General features: G+C 47.7%; 1 long non-coding RNA gene across 2 annotated transcripts; it reads left to right on the top strand.

Annotated features, from left to right (window-relative positions):
• Window positions 1-3137: 3137 nt before the first annotated feature.
• Window positions 3138-19417, top strand: LOC111091958. 2 transcript variants are annotated; one of them, XR_005377078.1, is made up of 3 exons: window positions 3138-3246; window positions 9688-9895; window positions 17976-19417. It is a non-coding gene; the product is annotated as an uncharacterized LOC111091958 (long non-coding RNA). The 2 variants fall into 2 exon arrangements; XR_005377077.1 differs by lacking the exons at window positions 3138-3246; window positions 9688-9895 and adding exons at window positions 13499-14468; window positions 15613-15844 and having other exon boundaries at window positions 17976-19415.
• The last annotated feature ends 1523 nt before the right edge of the window (window positions 19418-20940 follow it).

The following is a 20940-nucleotide window of genomic DNA, read 5'->3' as shown; positions in this document are numbered from 1 at the left end:
TATTTATCAGCTGCAATGATATATTTACATTATATATCATGTAACATATAACCATTACTGTTTTACACTTTCACATTTAGAAAATGATTCTTTTTTTTTTAATTTTTTTTATTATTAGAGTTCAATTTGCCAACATTTAGCATAACACCCAGTGCTATTCATAGTATTTTGAAGAGTGGCTACAGAGAGTAGCCAACCCTACCTCCAAAAGCAGATCTTTGTGACCCTAAGGTCTTGATAAAAGAGACCCCAGCATGGTGGGGGTGAACAGTAAGGGTTATTGCAGGGCAGAGGAAAGTAAAATGATATAGGTGCTTAAAGGCCGACTCAAATATTTCGTCAACCTTTCCCTTTTCCCCCATGGGCTCTGTAACAAAGGAGTGGTGGGACATGTCTGGAAGCAAAACCCCAGGAAAAGCTACAGTTTCAAGAAAGATCCTTGGCTGGTCTCTGACTTGAATTCCTCTAGGTAGGAGGGCTGGGATTACCTAATGGAAAATTAGGGTGGAGAAGAGGTAGGCGGTTGTTCAAAGAGGAAAAAGATGCAAGTGCAATTTTAAAAAATGCTATATTCATGATATCTAATTAAAATAAAAACAAATCACTAAAGAGTCTTAAATTTTAAAATAAATAAGCAATATATAACCATCTTGATATTTCTGATGATGGTGCAGTAAAGCAGAAATGATTTACTTTTCTTTAGGAAAAACAAATAGCCAACATAAAAGCCAGGAAGGTAAAATCTAGATCTTGAATGTTAAATCCTTTTTACTCTTATTATGAATAATTTCAGCCTCCTCTCTCCTATTCCAAGGATCATTCACCCTCCCACAAACAAAAACAAGCAAAAATAAAAACACCACCAAAAGAAGAAAAGAAAGGAGAGAAAGAAAGAAGGAAGTGAAGGAAGTGAAGGAAGGGAAGGGGAAGGAAGGGAAGCGGAAGGGAGAGGAGGGGAGGAAAGAAGGGGAGTAAAAGAGGGAAGGAAGGAGGGAAAGGAGGAAGAGGAAGGAGTGGATCTGTAGTTATGTCTTAAGTAGCGAATTTTTCTTTCCGCATTGCCTTTCGTGCATCCCTCCATCGCTGCCCGCCTGACGACCCCGCCTGCCCCTCCTTCTTCCTTCCGCCGCTTCTTTCTTTCTTGCTTTCTTTCTTTCTTTGCTTCTCTTTCTTCTTTTCTTCTCTTCCTTCCTTCTTCCGGCCTTCCCCTGTCCCCTTGACTGAAGGACATTGCCCTTTTGTTTTAAAATCCCATGAACTTCAAACTACTTCCTTTCATTCCCCAGAGTTTCTGTGAATGTCCGAGTGATGGCCTTTTAGCTCTTGGCTCTAAGTCCTGATTGTTAATCCCAGACTGGGTCTGAAGGGAAGAAGCTGGGACAGTTCACAGCAAAGAGATGTGTGCCAAGAAGTGGGGGCGGAGCACAAGGAGCTGAAATTCTAGGGCTGGGTGGGCTTAAAGTGCCCTTGCATGTGGGCCTAGAGGATCAGAGTAAGTGACTTCCAACTCCAGAGCCGGAGAGGAGAATCTCCCACACCCCAAACTTGTTCTACACTCTATTTCCTGTCTAACCATTAGTGATTCTCATTCCTTTGGGTTAACATTGCCCATGGTAGGTTTGGAACCACTAGCTACAGGGCAGACTGTTATCTGACATGAATTGCATCTCAAAACGGTCTGGTTTGGGGAATATAGTGAGAATGTGCCCCCTAAGAGAGCACTTGTGGATTTGAGAACTTGAAAGAGCAGAAAGAGTTGGAAAAAGAAATTCAGAACCTCAAGCAACTAAACACTCAATCACACTAAGCAAATTCTTAGAGTCTCCACCCCTTATTCTCTGAAAGCTTTCACAATGCAAGCCCCCATCCTCTTCCTCTCCCCTGTGTGCCTATCTTCAGGAGGCCTGGGGCAATGACAAGAAGTCCTGCACACAGGCACGGCCCCCGCAACACATGGGACATTCCTGGCGTCGAGCTACAGCAGAAGACCCAGATCCTCACTCAGGAAATTTTCCTGGAGAAACATGCTTTTAGGTAGACAGAGAATGAATCCTTCCTCTCTCAGGGTCTCCATCTCCATCCCAGCAGGTGAAGAGACAGCAGTTCCTGCCATCCATCCACCAGATGGACCTGAAGAGACACCCCAGAGGAAAGGTTAAATCCCATTTCCATTTCCCTGTCACTCCTGTTTCTTCTCCCATTCACATCCCATGTCTTGTTCACTGGCCCATCCTCAGTGTCTAGATAATCAAGAGGAGGGGGTTAAAGATGGGATAGAAGCCAGCCAAGACCCTCTAGATGCCTGGGTGGTTACTAGGGTCTCATCACCCACACCCACTTGGAGATGCCCTGTTCACAGCCAAACCCCCGGCTGCTGGGGTACCTATTACACAATAAGGCCGAAGTTTCCTTAGAGCATTTGGCCTGAGCATCAGACAGAAGCGTCTCTGGCTTCAGGTAAAGAATGACATGCTAAGCGTTTCCTGGCAGCCCAGAGAGTGAGCCTGAATACCTACCCATGTTCTCAAGCTACATAAGTCCAGGATAAACTGTACTGCCGCAAAGGAAATCATAAATAATGCATCCTAAGACCAGGACTTCAATATCTTTGAAGGGTTTCATTTCTCCTCCCTTCCAACTTTGATATATGTACTTACTTAACAAGGGTCTGGGGAGGGTTAATTGAATTAATGTATGTAAAGTGCTTTGAGTTTGAAGAGAATACGCAATATAAATGGAAGTGTCACTAAAAAGGTTAATCTAATTTACATCTAACACTTTCAGTTCACGGTGTTAATGAACTATATCCTTTTAGAGAGTGATTAATTTATAGAAATGTGATTATTTTTCCTAATGCTATATATGGGTCAGCTTCTCCTATTACTATATCTAACTTTATAGGAGAATTCAGCATTTTATAAATTAAAACAATAAATCAAACACCCCTGTAATGGCTATATTTCATTAATTACAAGGAGACATGCATTAGATTAACATTTATCTGTTTTAATTAATTTGCTGCAATGCAGCTATCCATGCAAATTGGAAAACGACACATCAACTTGACATAATATTAACAGTTTTGACTGGTTCTTCCCGGAACATTTATGGACCTGCAGCTGTTGCATTCTTGGGTAACCATGGTGACCACCAGCTGTGTGACATATGCAGGCTGTACATCAAAGAGCTGGGAAGGAACTTAACACTAAATTCAAACTTCTCCTGAAAATATACTTAACTAAATAGGTAAGGCAGTGTAAAAGAAAATGATGCGGGGTTCTGTTTGGGGGAGTTGAGTCTCAAAGTCTCAAAACAAATTTCTTAAATCTGATCACCTTCCTTTCGTAGACACTTTATCCTTGCAAAGGGCATTCAGAGCCACTTCCATGTGGATACTCAGAACTTTTGTGGGTAGAGGAGGGAGGGGGCACAAAGCCGACCCCAGAGGAGTGAATGATTTGCCCCCTAGCTTCACACTGATCAGTGGGTCCAGGTCACAAGACGTCATTCTCCACAGTGACTTCTGTCAGACTTGTTTGAAGACTGCAGATTTAACTATACACTACAACAGACATCATGGACATGCAAAGTGGTGTAAGTCACAAAAATGATACTTTTTTTTTTAAAAGTCAGTCAAATTTCAGCCATTCAAGATTTTTATTTTTTTAAAGATGTTATTTATTTATTCATGAGAGACACAGAGAGAGAGAGAGGCAGAGACACAGGCAGAGGGAGAAGCAGGCTCCATGCGGGGAGCCCGATGCGGGACTTGATCCTGGGACTCCAGGACCATGCCCCAGGCAGAAGGCAGCACTAAACTGCTGAGCCACCCAGGGATCCCCAAGCAAGCATTTTTAGGGCAATAAGAGTAGCACTTATAGCCTTTCTCAGTGAGAATTCCAATGGCATCTGCCGGACTTGACGCCCTCACACATTTTGGTGTGGTTAATGTTCTCCTAACTCATCTGTAGAGCTCAGTGTTTTCAACTTTTAAAGTGAATGCCATTAATTGGTTTGGAAAGTCAGATAACTAAAAGGGGGAGGCCTGATGAGCAGTTCCTACCAGTGCCCAAGGGCAGGAAGGGGCACTCACCAGGAGAAATGTGCAAGAGCAGAGCCCTGAGGGACTCACAGCCTTCATGGGTGGCACCACCCAGCACACATTCACCACCCCCACACTCAGCATTCACTATGAACCTTGGGCAGTGCTGGACACTGGTCACACAGAGGTGACCGGGATTCTTTCTCCGGGAGGGCCTCACAGTCTACCTGGGGAGGCAGGAAGGCAATAGGCCTTTTTTTTTTTTTTTTTTAATATTTTATTTATTTATTTATTCATGTAACACAGAGAGAGAAGCAGAGACACAGGCAGAGGGAGAAGCAGGCTCCGCAGGGGAGAGCCCCATACAGATCCCAGGACCCAGGACCACGACCTGAGCCAAAGGCAGATGCTCAACCGCTGAGCCACCCAGGTGTCCTGGCAATAGGCACTTTGATGGGGGAACTAGAAGTGGTAAAATATGGAACAGGTCACCACCTGGAAGCAGCTTTGTAACCTACGTTAAAGAAACAAAGCATTCTTTGGGGAATTGTTAGTAGCCAATGGGAGTACTTCTCAGATTTGGCTGGGCATCAGAAATACCTGAGAGCTTTGAGGCAACCTGGTGGCTCAGTTAAGCTTCTGCCTTTGGCTCAGGTCATGATCCCAGAGTCCTGAGATAGAGTCCTGAGACAGAGGCCTGCATCAGGCTCCCGGCTCCATGAAGGTCGGCCTCAAGGTGAGCTTAACCTTCCTGGCCTTGGTTTTCTTACCTTTAATAAGAGCATACTTATTATCCCCATTGAGTTGAGTAGCTAGAAGGCTAAATGAGTATTAATACCTATAAAGCACTCAGAGCAGTGCCTAGAAATAGTCAGCTCTTGGTAGATGGCTGTATTTGCTATCTGGAAATTGCTGGAAAATTCTTTGAGAAGAGAGGAGGCCTGATGAGAAGTGAGGGGAAAACCATCAACTTTTATGGCAGAGTTTGGAACTATCTTGAGAGGTACTATCATCAGAGGTGAGGCTCCCTGTTCTCAGAAAGCAAGTGGGCCCTCATGTACCCCTGCTTCAGAGGCGGCTTGGGTTATAAGAGTGCAGGCACAAGTTCTCTGCAGATGCTTCCTGTCCTAGCCTTTGCCCTATGAATATGTGAGCTGCTAGAAGGGGTTAAGGTAGGGATGGGAGAGGCAGAAATGTGGGAGAGAGCCTGGTTTCCTCTAGAACAGGAACTGGTGTCCTCCTCCCTCTCATAACCCCCACAGCACCCCTTCCAATCCCAGGGCAGTGGCTACAGCATGTGGCAGAAGGATTAGATTTCCAGTACTAGGGTCCCCATGGCAGCAAAGATCCTGCTGTCTCTGGAAGTAGAGTCAGGGACATCGAGGGGCCATGCTGTTCAGATAGTGGGCATCACAAGTGGTAGCCTGTGACAGAGAGAAACTTGAAGCCATTCCAAGAGTGCAAAGCTAATCTCAAAACCCTGGGGCCCTACCAGCCCCTAGTATGAATGGTGCAGGATGGATTCATGAGGACTAGGATGGAATTTCCTGTAGGCCTGGTGAGACTGGAGTTAGTGCTACCCTTCCTGATAGCAGTGTGAGGGAGGGGTGAGGAGGAGGTAAAAATTAAAATTTAGCACTTTCATTGCAACACCTGCTGAATAAGGTAGTAGCAATGAGCACAGAGAGACATGGGAAGGATTCTAGGTATTCTAGATATTCTAGATATTCATGGATAGAATCAACTGGACATGATGAAGGATGGGGTGTGATGGAGGAGAGAGAAGCATGCTGGAGGAGTCCTGGGGCTCTGACTTGGGTGAGTGCACATCCAAATGAAGGCCACAGACAGAGTAACAGCAGATTCCTGGAGGGAGGTAAGAGGTGGGGCATACATGGGACTGATGGTCCCCCAGAGCATCCTAGAGGAGGCAGACATCGATGAGCCTCTGAGCAGGGCTCAAGATGAGCTAGAAAAATTGGTCAGGGCCAGAGATGACCCTGGGAGAGCTGATGCAAGCAGAGGGCATTGAGCTGGGGACAAGCAAGGTCCTGAGAATGTGTAAGGACAAGAGCCGGTTCCAAGGATTAGAAAACCACTTAAGGGGGCAGCCCCAGTGGCGCAGCGGTTTAGCACCGCCTGCAGCCCAGGGCGTGATCCTGGAGACCCTGGATCGAGTCCCACGTCAGGCTCTCTGTGTGGTGCCTCTTCTCCCTCTACCTGTGTCTCTGCCTCTCTCTTTCTCTGTCTCTATGAATAAATAAAATAAAATCTTTAAAAAAAAAAAGAAAAGAAAAGAAAAGAAAACCACTAAGGGATAGCAGAAGTGGGCTTTGAGTGACATCGTCCAAGACATCACTTGGCTCTCTGGGGCAGGATTACAATCACCTACAAGCAGTAAGACCCCCTGGTCTGATTTCTGGCTCTGTTGCTGCAGGCCCTGTGGGGTTCCTTTACCAACCCATAAACTGGGTATTTGTGAAAAGAACAATTGACATATATAATCATGCCATGCCATGAGAAGAAAAGGCAGCCTTATGAGTAGTCAGGCACCTGCTAATCCATCTACACCATCTCTTCCCACTCTTGCCATGTTCACTTTTCAGCATCCCCACCTCATTCTCCCCAGCATCCAGTCTAATATATTTGAAAGCGTTCATGGTATCCTTTATTCATCCTGCCTAATGAAGGAGTCAGAAGAAGGCCATGCTTAACCCAAATGAAAGACCAGCTACAGAGCTCTTTCTGGTGCAGGAGACCCCTACAAGCACATCTCAGGCCACGCAATGCAGACAGCTGCCTTCTCTGTGTGGGGCCAAGCATGACTGTGATGGGAGGTGAGAAGGGCTTCGAGCTGCCTGGACCAGAAGCCAGAAGCCATGCTTACTCCTCATTGCGAAGCGAATCAGAGAAAGGCTTGAAAAGAAACGGACTCTTTTAGCAATTTTGTGGTGAAGCCCAAATGTTCTCAGACAGTGAGGAGATGCCTTTTCAAGGTAGGAAGAGCCTCTCTGACTCCACTCAGACCCTTCCCCAAGCAGACATCACATCACTCTGGTCGGTAAGCCCAGGTGATGTGGGAAATCCATGTCTATCACACTGTTCTGGGTTCAAATGTCAGTTCTACAACCTCTAAGCTGTGAGACCATGAGCAAGTTACTTCACTTCTCTGGGCCTCAGTTTTCTCAGTAAAGATGGGATAGTCAAAAAAAAAAAAAAAAAAAGATGGGATGATCATTCTACCTGCATCACAGGGTTGGGGTTAAGACCAAACTAATGGACGCCTGTGAAATGCTGAAAAAAGTGCCTGGCACACAGTGTGCATTCAATAAACATTTGTTCTTTTATTAGCTCTGTAATCTGTATGCAGAAATGTATTCTCTCTCAAAAAAAAAAAAAAGGGAAAGAAAGAAAAGAAAAAAATGGGGTGCCTGGGTAGGTCAGTCAGTTAAGCGTCTGACTCTTGATTTACACTCAGGTCATGATCTCTAGGTCATGAGATCAAGTCCTGTTTCAGGCTCTGCGCTGGGCACGGAGCCTACTTGGGATTCTCTCTCTCTCCCCCCTCCCCTGCCTTTAAAAGAAAAAAAAAAAAGGAAAACAAAGAAACACATTTGGCCAAGGCTGAGCTCCCTCTTGACTCCTACCTGTGTGCCAATCATGTGCATTCTTACCAGCCTGCATTCACCGTCCTGCCCCCCTCCTATCTGCTTACCCAGCTCCTACTCACCCATCAAGCCCCCTTTCATTTTCTCGGTAAATCTTTCCTGACTTCTCCCATCCTTGCCAATTTCTTCTTTTTCTCCAAGATTTTTCTGAGGTCTCTAGTGCACAATCTACCCTTTCCCCGTCAGCTATGAAGTTCTCCAATAGTTCGTGTCATGTGTGATGTCTGCCCTACACAGAGTGTGAGCTCTTTGATATCTGGAACTTGCTTTATCTTTTTGTTCCCCTCACGGAGAATAACAGAAGACTAAGAAGTAGCTCCTGGCTGATAAGGCTAAAGAACAGGGCCCAGCGCATGTTTGCATTGGCCTCTCACCCAAGGCACCCTTCTCTGTCACCCCCCAGCCCCGCCTTCTGCTGATGCTCCCTCAAAGCCCACTGCATGACCGTTGTGGATGAATGTCTGCGTCCCCTCAAGATTCATATGTTGAAACCCTATCCCCAAAGTAACGGCATTAGGAGGTGGGGTCCTTGGGAGGTGATTGCAGTAAGAGGGGGCCATGGGGGTGGAGCCCCCTATCAATGGGATTAGTGCTCTTATAAAAGTCAGGAGAAAGCCTGCTTCTTCTCTCTGCCCTCTACTCTTTGTGTGGGTACAATGAGAAGCCGGCAGTCTGCAACCTGGAAGAGACTCTCACCAGAACCCGACCCTCCTGGCATCCCGATCTCAGACTTCCAGCCCCCAGACTGTTAGAAATCAATTGCTGTTGCTTACAAGCTACAAAGTCCCCAGGATTTGTGTCACAGCAGCCCCACCTGGTTAAGATGATGTCCCTCCACCCTACACAGTCCATGTCTTGAGCTCAGCAGCCTTCCCCCAATTCAATCCTCTCCTGGCCCATCTCAAACTTACCATGCCAACAGAAGCACTTCCACAAGGTCCAGTTAGTGGTGGGCCAGACAACCAATAACAAAAATAATCTGTTTCAAGCTGCCATTTGGTTTCGTACCTTGGGTTACCTTCTTCTATATAAACAGTCATCATCAGAGAGGTTGTCTTAAGTAAAACCAGAATGTGTCTCTGCTTCCTGGAATAGCAGGGCTCGGAAGAAAGTGCTAACTGGGTAGGGAACTCTCCTAACAGCCCCAACCAACCACAGATCTTTCCTCCAGAGACCAGAACCCGCACACCTCCAGATCTGGCTCACCGAGACACGTTTATTTACTTATACAGCACACATTGCTGAGTCCTTCCTCTAGGCTCTCCCTACATTAAGTACCAGGGCTTTTGAGATGAGTGAGAAGGGGGCCCTGGCCTCGAAGGTGTCCACAGAGTAATGAAAGTGGTAAATGTTTTCTTTTTTTTTAAGATTTTTTTTTTTCATGAGAGCCACAGAGAGAGAGAGGTAGAGACCTAGGTAAAGGGAAAAGTAGGCTCCTGAGGGGAGCTCGATGTGAGACTCCATCCCAGGACCCCAGGATCACAACCTGAGCCGAAGGCAGACACTCAACCACTGAGCCACCCAGGCATCCCAGTAAATGTTTTCACAATTCAAGCCAAACGTGTATAAATGTGCACTTACATTTATATACAGTATTTTCCACACATATGCACATACACACAGAGAGAAAATAGAGCTTGGGCTGAGAAAAGACATGAACAAAGCTACTGAACTGCCAAGAGGTCAGCAAGAGGAGGTTACACCAAATCTCAGACTCTAGAACCGTGTTTACGTGACTAATAATTACAGTCACTACGTATTTAGTGCCATTTGCATGTCATAAACTGGGCTAAATGATTTCTAAGTCCCTCTCCAGACAACCACCTTGCAAGATAAATTTTTTGTATCCTCCTTTTATAGATAAGGAAACTGAGGCTCAGAAAGCTTAGCTAGTTTATTCAAGATTATCTAAGTAGGAAGCAGTAAGACCAGGACTAGAACCTGGGTTTCTCTAAGTTCAAATTTTACTCCATACAGGAGAGGAGAAAGCATCTCAAACATCTACATCAGGAAACAACAGCACCTCGACTGCAAACAGGTGGAGCCACTAAGCCCATCACTACTGACTGCTCAGCTTCCACCTGCAGACCAGGCAGCAGCACGGCCCTAAGAGGCAGGAGAGGCAGGATGAGATTCCAGCCCTCAAAGCTCACAAAGCGGTGCTGGGGACAGACGAGGAGCACAGGTGTGCCAGAGCGAGAGCCACAGTGTTCTGGGGGTGACCATTCTGGGAGATCAGTCTGGAAAGGTTCCTAGGGGAGGCTATGTCTAAGCCTGACCATGTGATGAGTAACAGAAGGGATCAGGCTGAGGAAGGTGACCTTTCAGTCTGAAAACATAGTCCAGAGGATCCATGAGCACATCCTGGTCCAGCAACCAGAGGGTTACATTCGGGATGAATGGAAGTTGGTCTTTTCAAGGAATCCAAGAAGTGTTCATCTTTTTTTGAGTAGCCAAGACAGAGAGGAGCAGAGGGAAGTGGTTATAATCACTGTCTGGGCACCAGATTATTTCAGAAATTGGGAATATGTTTGCACTGCAAGTTCAGTGGTTCTGTGAAAATCCCAAATAGTTGTACGGCATTAGCTGCTCAAATCCCTGCAGCAAGAAGCAAGGAATACAAAGGCCAAATGAGCCGTGCACCACAGACCTTACAGGAGCCCAAAGCTGGGAAGGCATGTTTCCAGACAGTTGTCCGGAGGGCACATTCAACTCTTGCCAGCCACGCTCCCTATTTTCTTCTACACGTGATACAGAATTGTATGCAGGAAGAAAACTATGTTTTGTTCAGTCTTCTTCACACGTCTCCTGACTTCTCTCTTTCTCAATGACGGGAGTAACAATGCTACGAACCTTAGAAACGGCAGTCAGGGGCAGTAGGAAACATACCTTTACTATTTATTGCACATGTTCTTCAGAGATTATGTGAGATTTGGGAACGTAAAATGCAAGTGCATTGTCATAAGGAAAGTCAGTCCTGTAAATACCGACTAAAGTGTCATAATGAATGTCTCTGTTTTGATCAACTATTACACATTTGTCTTTTAAAAAAAAAAAAAAATGCAGCTAACAGCGCTCTTTGCAGCCCCCCAGTGGTTAGAAGGGGAAAGAAAGAAGAAGGGGGACTCAGCAACTCTCATTCCTCTAGGGTCAATCAACTTTTTACATTGGAAAGACAAATGGCTTGTTTTCACCGCGAAATGAGTGTATTCTAAGTGAAGGAGATGAAAAATGTTGGTTAAAATGCAATAATTGTACACATAAACAGTGAATCACTGGTAGCCCGGATTTTTTTTTTTTCTTTTTCATCTTCCTCTCTTAATCTCTGCAAAGCTTTCTATTCTGACCTGAGAACTCTGCAGTGCATAAGCACACCAGGTCCTTTACCCAAACAAGCTTTCCCTTTTTCCTCACTTGAGGCAAGCTCTCCTGTTTGCAGACATCTGCTTATAAATACACCCTTTGTTCTACTACAAAGTGATGAAAAAAATCTTTAAACACATGTCATCTGCCTGTTTAACAAAGTATCTATATGGGAGAAGGAGGGCAAAAGGTTTGGAAACTCATTGTTTTTAATTCTTGTTTTTACCAAAACGGCAGTCTCTCAGTATGATCCCTCCTATCAGGGACTCCTCTACCACACTTTGAGACATTTTCCTAATGAGATTTTTCCTTGTCTTCTAAAAAAAAAAAAAAAAAAAAAAGAAAAGAAAAAAGAAACTGCTTCTCAAGAATAGGGGTGTCGTGGCCGGATTGCTGAAAAGAAACAGGATGTCTGCTCGTGAATTAGTTTCAAAAACCATGTCACCAAAAATGTAAGGTTAAAGGATCAGCAGGAACTCTCCTATTCTTCTCAAATGTATCATTCACAAGTTGTGGGAGAAGCATCCCTGAGGTCCGGGGGTAGCAAACTGTCGACCTCTCGCTCTCCTCACCCTGCAGGTATACACACACCCCTCCCTGAGCCCTGGTAAGCTGCAGTCCAAAGCTCGCTTGCAAAACCAGGTTGCCCCTAATCGGGAACCTGTTTATCTACAGGTGCAAACCCCTCCGTGCTTGGACGACGGTCAAACAAGATTTCAGCGACCCCGTTCCCGCCTCTTGGTTACCTGGCAGGTCTGGCCACAGCCCCCAAACCAAGCGCACACCGGGCTCGTCAGCAGCGCGAAGAATCAACAAGTTACCACCCAGCGGGGCGCTCCTGCCTCCCCAGCGCCCCCCGCCACTCGGCTCCCCCTGCTCCTCCCTCGCCCCTCCCCGCCCCGTCCTGCCGGCACGTGACCGCCTCTTTCGGACCCGCCCTCCGGCCGCCCCTACCCCGGCGCCCCCGCCCCCCTTGCACCCAGGCAGCTGTCAAAGTCCGCCGCTCGCCAGCCTACCGTCTCCCCGCAGCGCCGGGCGTTCCCCCGGACCCGGCTTCGCTCTGGGAGCGAGCAGCGGGGAGATCGGGACCGTCCACCGCACCGGGTGGGCGGAGGAGGGGCGCCAGGTGGGCACCAGGTGGGCGCCAGGTGGGCGCCAGGTGGGCGCCTCGGCCCGCAGGTGCCCGAGCGCGGTCGGCTTGGCCGCGGGGGGGCTCGCGTTCCCGGGGGAGCCTGAGGCGAGCCAGAGGGGGTGCTTCCCCGGAGCCTGCAAGTTTCCACCCACCTCCGGGCTGGGGACGCGCTCAGCTCCGTCCTCTGAAGGTGCCGCCGCGGATTCCCCCTCCGTCGGGGCAGGAGCCGACAACCGCCCCCCCCCCACCCCGGCGCCCGGGCCCTGCTCAAGCAGTCCCCGGGCTGCAGCCCGCGACGCCCCCACCCCTCGCCACAGGCAGCCCCCAAAGTTGTCCAGACCCCGCAGCCCTCCCTTCTCCTCCGTCCCCGGGCCCCGCCCAGGCTTGGGCCGGCGTCTGCAGGTGCAGCCTCTCGGGTCCCGGGCGCAGGGCGCTCACTTCGGGGACCCCGCGCGCGCCGAGGCCGGGGCAGCTGCGGCAAGGGAGGGCGTGCAGACGCGGCGTGAGCCCGGGCGCCCGAGCTGGCACCCGCACGCCCGCCCGGCCTCCCTCCTCCGCCAGGAGGAAACTTCCCCAGCACCCACCTCTAGCCGCGAGGAGGCGGCGCCGCCGGCTGCCCCCGCCGCCGCCGCCGCCGCTGCCGCTCCCCACGCCCAGCGCCAGCAGGAGCGGCACCCAGCACAGCCTCCCGGTCAGCATCCTCGCCGCCGCCGCCGCCGCCGCCGCCGCCGCCGCCCGCTCTCGCCCGCTCTCGCCCGCCGCCTCGCGCTGCCTGCGGGTGCGCTGGGGGCGCCGCCGCGCTCGGCCTCCGCCGCCCGCCGCCCGCCGTCCGCCAGCAGCGGCGCTCACTGGCGCGGACCCGGAGCGGCTCCGGCGCTCACCCCGGGACGGCCCGTGACGTCACGGAGGGAGGGAGGCGGCTCGTGCATATTCATGAGACGCGGACTCGGGCCCCGCTTCCCCGCCTCCGCGCTCCCGGCGCCGCGGCCCCGACCCCAACTTTCCTCCCGCGTCTCCGCGCTCCCGGGCGCTCGAGCTGCAGGGGACTCGGCTCCCGGGGCCGCGGCTGCGGGGAGGAGGGGGGGGCTCGCCTGTCCCCGCTCCGGGCTCCCCGGGTAGTTCCCGCGGGGAGGGCGGGCCCCTCGGAAAGCGGTCGCCGGGGCGTGCGCGTGTCTGCGGGGCTGGGGCCGCCCCCGCCACGCCCCTGGAGCCGACGCCCGGGCTGCGGCCCTGCCCTGGGCCCCCGGGCTGGGGAGGGGGGGCTGGGGTTGGAGCGGCAGGTGCGGGCTCCCCGAGGCTGGCGGAGCAGACCCGCACAGGCAGGCTGGGGGTTCCGGGCCGGCAGTGCGGACCCAAACTTCCCTGCAGCACGGTACCTCGAGGCAAGGAGTTCCCGCCTCTCTGGGTCACCCCACGTATCTAAGGCCAGGCCGCCTGACGTCATGCCTCGTAACGTTTTATGCCATTAACTGTCAGTGCCCGGAGAGCAGGGGCGACGCGCGTCGGGGGGATCCCCTCCCACCCCAGGCCACGCAAGGCTCGTAAAAGCACCCAGTTAACGTTAACGGCTCAGAATAAACCCTTGCCATAGTTGCAGATATGCGGTGCCAATATCGCGCACAACCCGGGATTCGTAAGGAGTAAAGAAATACAGAAACAAAAGTTAGTTATTCACGGATTCAACACATTTACTGAGCACCTAGACAGGTGGTATTACCTGCCACTGGGCACTGGGCTCGACAGACATCGGAGGTCCAATGGCCAAAAAGAGTTGTCTGTCTTCTCCCAAAGCCTTTGTTTCCCCTCTGAGAAGCGAGAGGGCAGTACAAGGCAATTACAGTGCTCTGGAAATGTTATGGTCCCGCACATCCTTTATGTTGCCAGATACGAGCCTATACAAATCAATTAACAAAATGTATATATTGCAACAGTGTCTAAACAGCATCCTATAATTAATAACTGTTGTTTGGGGTGCTCAACAAAGCCATAAAATCCATTAACAGCCCTCCTGCTGCTCAGGCTTCCAGCACCGCCCTGGCAGCTCACCCAGCAGTTCTGAAGGCCAGTTCTTCTGCATCTCCCTGCTCGGGCTGGCAGGGGAGAGAGGGGCGGCACCCCCCCCCCCACCCCAGCAGTGAAGCACGGCGGCTGCAGACAGGCTCAGACCAAGCAGGGCACTTCACTGCAGGTCTCTTTAACCTGCACAACCACCACTCCGCGCTATTATTATTTTCATTTCACACATAAGGAAATAGAGGCTCCGGTAAGTTAGTAACATCCTTGCTTGCCTAAGATCAAAGACCTAATAAATGCACTAGGCCAACACCAGAATCTTGCATTCTGCCGACTTGGTATCCAGATCTAGAAAAGATGGCAAGGAGAAGGGCAAGCTGACCCAGGCAAAATCGAGGAGACCAGCAAATACAGGAGAAGTATAAATCTGTCTCATTTCCTTCCATTTACACTCCATCCAATTGCATATCTGCCTCGCCTTCATTTTCCCTAACCATTAGACTTCCTTTAATGACTGATCTGCGCTGTCCCTTGATATCATTCTACGGGGTTTCATTAGGACCCGTTGGTTATGGTTAGTCTCAAAATTTTACATGAGATTTCAAATGCAGACTAAATAATGAAAAAGAAGAGAAAATACAGCTGATTGGAAAACATCCCCCACCCAATGTAGCTGATCACCAAGAAAGAACACAACAGAGAGACACCAAAGAGCAGGCCAGTGACCAAGAGGCACAGTATTACTGGCCTCCATCTCCTCCTCTACAAATGGGGTTAGAAACAATGCCTATTGAGGGAGACAAGTACACTAGTGCCCCCCCCCCCCCATTTGTTCATGTCTCCCTAATTCCATTCCCTTCGGATATGCTGTTCTATTTCAACTTAAAGCTTGGCCATATGACTTGCTTTGGCCAGTAGGACAGTCACACGCATGTTTCCTTTTCCTTTCCTTGGACCTCTGCCACCATCATAAGAACAAGGCCAGGCTAACCCTACAGGAGGGTGAGAGACCGTATGGTGCAGAGCTGAGCTGTCCCGCCAGCCAAGGCCAGCCCAGGCTGGTTAGTAGCAATTGACTCCTGGCTGAGCACAGTTACATGAGCAAGCCCAGGAAGATCAGTCACACCTTGCCCACATCAGAGCTGCCCAGCTGACTAAAAGGTTCTTGTATTAAGCTGCTACATTTGGGGCAGGGGTTTGGAGGGGGGTTGATTAAGAAGCATTACACCTACTTCATAAGGTCATTACAAGAGAAAAATGAGAAAACGTATGTGAAATATTCAGTATGTTGCCTGGCACAGTGTCAATGTCCAATAGATATAAAAATGCCCCCCCATCTCTATTTCTCAAGTCTCTGAAATGCCACTCATAACTCGGTTTTGTTTGGGAGAAAGGCACCAACCTGGCTGAGGGGATGAAAGTAAGTTCAGCCCTGGAAATACTCCGGCCTCAAGAACTTCAAGTCCACGTCAACTGTGTGGAGTACTGCTGTGCCCGGTGCTTCTTCTGGACCACTGCAGATGCAGAGAGCGGGCAAAGCAACCCAACAGTTAATGCATCACATGGTGCCAGGCTTTGCAGTGGAGGGTTGACATTCCATACTTCCCTTAATCCTTGCAACAGCAGGTATTATTTTTCCCTATTTTATTATAACCAGATTACTGGCTTAGAAAGTTTGAGTAACTTATCTACATTCATGTAATTATGCAGAATATGAATTCGTGTCTGCCTAATTCCAAATTCCATCTTTCTCCCACACATCATTGTTTTGAGAAGGCGTGTAGAAAAAGTAAGCAGTGAAAAATAGTTTTGTATCAGAAAAGGTAGCTTTGGCTATTTGATTTTTTTTTTCGTCTTTATCCACCATCACCTCTGAGTAATAAATAACCAGCTGTCACCAAAGTAGTAATACAAATCTCCAAATTTGTTGAGGTCCTACCCTTTATTTTTGACTTACTATTGGCACATGTTTCTTTAAAGACCAGGCTCAGAATATGGTAAGCAGGATAGTGTAAGGCCTTGGTCACTTTAAGCCCCAAGCCCAGGGGTCCCACCTGGTGGTGCAGTAATGAATTTCAAACAATTTATTTGGGTCAATAGATTTTAATAAATAATTTTCCTGTTCCAGAAAATACAATCTAAGAAGAACAGGCCCAACATAAGACCAGCCAAACCCTCTTGTTTTCACTAAGGTCATTAATGCTTTGCCCAATTAAGCACCAAAACACAGCCCCTGAATAATTTAAACTGGGTAAATGAAGAAAATAAATAAATTACAGCAGCTTGTGGAATCTTCTTTTTAAAAATAAAATTAATCAGATGTTTTCTGTTTTTAATTTAATTCAATTCAAAGTATTTAACTGTAAAAGAAAGGTTGAAAATCTGATCCTTGAAGACCTGAGGCCATTAATTGTTCCCCTCCCTCATCTTGGCAGGTAAAGCCAGGTTTTCATGACCCAAAAGCAATTGGACAGGTTACAGAATTTCTAACATCTCTCAGATGTTTTGATGCTAGTGCAGACACTGCTGCTGCCAAAGGAGCTTTTTAAAGTTTAGGCATTTCTCTTCAGGAAAAAGCAAGACAAGCTTGTTCGTGACCAAATCCAGCTCATGTTCAACACTATTTAGACATGAGTGTTTTATGCTTGGCAAGCCAAAGTGCCCCGACTAAAAACAAATATGTCATTGATTATAGCAAGGAATTAGTCCAGTATTCTCTCCTATACTTCCCTTGGACTTGTGTACCTTGAGGCAATTAAAAACAAAACAAAACACAATCATAAAATCCAGTGACACTTCTCCCATTGAGGGATAGAATCTATCTCTCCTGCCCTTGAATCTGAGCAGACTTGTGACTGCTTCTTCCCACAGAATTCAACTGAAGTAATGCTTTGTGACTTTCCAGCCTAGATCATAAAGGTGATGCAACTTCTGCCTTTCTCACTAAGATGCTCACTTTTGAAGCCTAGGGCCACCAGGTACAAAGTCCGACTACCCTGAGGCTGCCATGCTGTGTGGATCTCAGGCCATGTAGGAAGGCCACATGCAGGTGTGCTAAGAGCCCCAGCTGAGTCCAACATTTGAGTCATCCTGGAACCTTCAGATAATTCCATTTCTTAGCTGCTGACTCACCTTCAGCTGTTTGGATCTTGCCAGTTGAGTCCTCTGACATCATGGAACAGAGTGAAGCCATTTCCACTAAGCCCTGCCCAAATCCCTTGACCCACAAAATCCATGAGTGCAATAAAATGACTGTTTATGCCACTAAGTTTTGGGGTGGTTTATAATGCATCACGAATAACTAGAACATACTTATTTTCGTTTGTTCCCTACAATAAAGACAGAGGACAGGAAAGAATACTGAGGTAAGTCCTGTTATTAGTCCCATTTTGTAGCTCAAATGTGGAGACTTGTGAAGGCCAAGAAGAGTGACCAATAGAGCTCCGTGTGAAGAGAGTGACTTCCAGAATCAAACAAAGCTGGATTCCAAACCCAGTTCTACCATTTTCTAACCACGTATGACTCAAGAAAGCTACTTACTCTATTAGGAACTCAGTTTCCTCAGCTACAAATGGACTAATGTAACAAGGTTGTTTTTAAGGTTAAATGAGTTGCAAAGAGCTGAATCTTTTCCCTGCTGGATAGGAGAGGTACAGTAAATAGAGCTATCCACAGTGATAATTCACCCAGGGCTCTACGGGTTGTTGGTGGCCTTTTTCCTGATCCTTAGTCCAGTATTTGGTATTTTTCCATGCAGGCAAAATGTGGACCCGTGGACACACGTGGAGCCATGCCAGCTCAAGCCTCACCAGCACCTTTGCCAACACCGCCAAGGAAAGCATCAGCCCACAGGCACTGCCGGAGCAGTTCAGATATGCTGTGAATACCTACACCTAGCTTTGTTCCACCAAAGGGGATAGGAAAGAATCTACTACTTATTGAGCACCTACTATGAGCCAGCCATTATATACATCACCTCATTTAGTCATCCCACAGCTCTGGAAGGTGATTTATTACTCCCATCAGACACTCATGGAAATTAAGGCTCAAAGAGATTAAGTTATACTGTGCATTAATCAGTGCTCACCAAAGAAGTGGAACCAATGGGAGAGAGACAGAGAGACAGATATATAGATACAAATATCTTTATATCTATATCTGATATAAAAATGATTGATAATAAATATGAAGAGAAAGAGATTGACTTATTATAAGGCTCATGCAATTACAGGGGCTATAATTATGGGATCCTAGACCAAGATCTAGGTCCTTGACCCCCAGGAGAGTCAATGGTATACTTCTAGTCCTAGTCTGAGAGCCTGGGGACCAGGAGAACCAATGGTGTAGTTTCAGTCCAAAGACAGACAACCTTGAAATCCGGGAAGAGCCAAAATTTTAGTTCAAGTCCAAAAGTAGGAAAAACAAAAAACAGCATCCCGGTTGAAAGGCAAGAGGAACCCTCTCTTACTCTGGAAGGGTCAGCCTTTTTGTTTTATTCAGGCCTTCAACTGATTGGAAGAGGGCCACCCCCGTTAGGGAAGGCCATCTGCCTTATTCAGTCTACTGATTCAAACGTTAATCTCATCCAGAAACACCCTCAGAGGAACACACCCAGAATACCCCATGGCCCAGACAAGTTGACACATAAAATTAACCATCACATACTGCTACAAATGAAGGAACTGGGATTTAAACGGAGGTCTGTCTGCTTCTGAAGTTATACTTTTTTGCAGCCAAATGAGACAATCTGTCCAGCTGCCATCATGACTTTAGGTGCCAGGTTTGGATGGAGACCAAGGTGGGTTGCCCTGAGTCACCCCAATCATAACACCAGTGCAAGTTTTACCCAGCAGCCTTTGTCTTTCAGTAAGCTTTCACAGTTTCTCAGGATGGAATCCTGTCACCCTGCTGCATGAATTGTCACTGGCAGGTCTTCCCCAGAACGTTCCTTCCTACTTCTTTCCTTTCTGTATCTAAGGGCCGGACTTGAGGCCCCTGCCCCAAGCTTTCAGCTGTTTCCACCCTCTTCTACCTGGTGTTCACACAATTAGCTGCTTCATCCCTTCTCCACTATTAGGTACCCTCCAAGGGTCCACAAGACCTATAGCAGAAGGAGGATGCCTGAGTGGCTCAGCGGTTGAGCACCTGTCTTTGGCCCAGGGTGTGATTCCTGGGATCAAGTCCCACATCGGACTCCCTGCATGGAGCCTGCTTCTCCCTCTGCCTGTCTCTCTCTCTCTCTCTCTCTGTCTTGCATGAATAAATAAATAAAATCTTTAAAAAAAAAAAAAAAAGACCTATAGCAGAAGGCCAAAGTTCCTTACCTATATTCAAGACTCTTATCAGCCTGGCTTTCACCTCCATTGATAACCTGACTTTCATTATGTATAAACTATGCTTCTGGCTGCTGTTGACACTGTCAGAAAGCTCTATGCCAATCACGTCTCTGTACATTTGCTTACACTATATCGTCTACTCTGTGGGTTAAACTGAACCTTCCACCACCCCAAATTCGTATGTTGAAGTCCTAACTCCCAGTACCTCAGAATGTGTCTCTATCTACAGAGAGGGTCTTTAAAGAGGTAAATAAGGTAAAATGAGGTCACTATGATGGGCCTTAATCCAATACGACTGATGTCCTTATTAGAAAAGGAAATTTGGACACACACATAACAGAGGGAAGCCCCTGTGAAGATACAGGAAGAAGACAGCCATCTACAAGCCAATAAGAGATGTCTCAGGAAAAAACAACCTTGCCAACATCTAGATCTCAGACTCTAGCCTCCAGAATTGTGAGCAAATAGGTTGTTTAAGGCACCCAGTCTGTGGCAGTATGTTGTGGCAGCCCTCGGATAGGAATACCACTGCCTGCAGTCTCTCTTCCCTCCCCATCTAGCCTACTCTGTCCTACCGCCAATAGATGTTTCTCCTAACTCCCCAGCACGTGTTTATCTTAAAATCTTCCAGAGACCCTCCAGTATATTTGAAGTAAAACAAAATAAGGGAAGGGGGAAGAAATGTGTGGGAAATATCAGAAAGGGAGACAGAACGTAAAGACTGCTAACTCTGGGAAACGAACTAGGGGTGTTGGAAGGGGAGGAGGGCGGGGGGTGGGAGTGAATGGGTGACGGGCACTGGGGGTTATTCTGTATGTTAGTAAATTGAACACCAATAAAAAATTTAAAAAAATGCAAAAAAAAAAAACAAAAAAAACAACCATTCTTAACTGTGATAAAAAAAAAAAAAAAAAACATTGTAGGCTAACTCACAAAGCCCTATTTGATCTGCTCCTGCTTGCTTCTCAGACCATCTCCTTCTCTACTGGCCTTGGCTCTTTTGGACATGACAAGGTCTTCTCTGCCTTGGGGCTGAACTCCTTTCTGGGATTGTACTTCTGACCTTCCTGGGATTGTACCTCTGACCATCACATGACATTCAGGTGTCATCTTAAATGTCACCTCTCCAGATATTTTCTTATGAATTTACTTGCTCATTTTTTTCTTGTCTCTTCCCAGTAGAATATAGATTTTAGGAGAGGAGAGCCTCATGTGCCTGGCACATGGGTGCTAGATAGTTATTGAATGAATAAATGGTTTACCTTCCTTGAACAGAGTAATTTTTTCCTCATCACTCTTTTCTATATCACCAAACAATGTATTGCAAAACCACTTAAATATACACTCTTCTTATAAAAAATATAGAACTGATATTTTCATGTAGCT

This window comes from Canis lupus, chromosome 23 (genome assembly GCF_011100685.1).
Source record: "Canis lupus familiaris isolate Mischka breed German Shepherd chromosome 23, alternate assembly UU_Cfam_GSD_1.0, whole genome shotgun sequence".
Lineage (NCBI taxonomy): Eukaryota > Metazoa > Chordata > Mammalia > Carnivora > Canidae > Canis > Canis lupus.
This window is presented reverse-complemented; position numbering and strand designations above follow the sequence as displayed.